A 1333-nucleotide genomic window follows, 5' to 3' on the forward strand; every position below is an offset into this window, starting at 1 on the left:
TAAATGATTTGGGAAAGTTAGGATATTATATAAATGTTAGTGACTATATTCATTCGGGAGCCAGTGAAGGCTTTTGCTACAAAACTCCAAGACAAACCTGGCAGGCAATGCTTCTAACCTGCAAGAAAGCAAAACTAGTGATTTCCAGCTGGGCCTCAGGTAAGAGGAGTAGCTGGAGTCTCTGATCAGAATCATGGTCTCCTGCACAACAATTGCTTCTCTATTGGACATCTCTTTGTCAAACAAACATATAGCAAGATGGACCATAAAGCAAGCCTCTGCTTTCACAGGAATAAGTTAGGGTTGAGGTAAAATGGCTTTTTTATGTACAAGAAAACAGGCTTAATGTGCCAGGGTCATAATGTTTATAGATATAATTTGGAGATGGGATATACAATGCATTTCTATTTTGCCAGTGAAAGGAACTCATTCTACTATTATTTAATTCTACCGGAATCCTCAAGGGTAAATATGGAGCAGAATAAAAGACAGGTATTGGAAAATAGGAAGAAAATGTTCATATGGGAAAGGAAAGGAAGGAAGGCAGGAAAGGGGATTTTTAAAAAGAGAATGGAAGTAAAAAATGGAAACAAAGCTTTTGTAAATGCAGAGGTGATGAAGGGTTGAAGGGTGGGGAAAGGAATGGGAAAAAAAGAATTAAGATATATTATACAGGTACAAAGTCCTATGACAAATGTGGTCATTATGTATGGCAAACATGTACTAATATATAAAATTTTTAAAAATTTTAAAAACTCCCTCAACAGAGTTTTCCAATGAAATAAAAGAAACTTACAAAGGAGGGCAAACTTGGTCTTAAGGGCCTGTGCACCAGAAGAAGCAGTCCCAACATCATCATGCTGTCCTGCAAACACAGCTGCAGTCACGGCTATTGCTGGGGTCCTGGGCGCCCCCACCACCCAAAGCAAACATGACACTCAGCTACCGTGAGCACACTGAAGTGCATAGAGAGCTTGGGCACTGGGCTGATTGTAACTCGAGAACCCGAATAGGTTTCAGCCCTGTCCGCAGACAGGAACTACAAAGAAAAGCAGGCTTAGTGGGGACAGGATGCAGAATATTATGATTTAAGTTTCTGAACACGTTGAGTTGAAGGTGCTCACACCACATTCAAGGGGAAGAGGTCAAGAGGGGGTTGGGTGTATGGGTCTGGAGCTTGGGAGAGGCAGATGTGGCAAGGATACCAATCTGGACGTCATCAGCATACAGAAAGTAACTAATGACAGACATTAATCTTCCAGGAAGGAGGAGGAGAGCCAAGGACAGAACCTGAGTGCTGGCTGAGCAGAGAGGAAAGGGACGGGGGACACAA

Source organism: Chinchilla lanigera, unplaced genomic scaffold, assembly GCF_000276665.1.
Source record: "Chinchilla lanigera isolate Chin_1 unplaced genomic scaffold, ChiLan1.0 scaffold00159, whole genome shotgun sequence".
In the NCBI taxonomy this organism is placed as follows: Eukaryota; Metazoa; Chordata; class Mammalia; order Rodentia; family Chinchillidae; genus Chinchilla; species Chinchilla lanigera.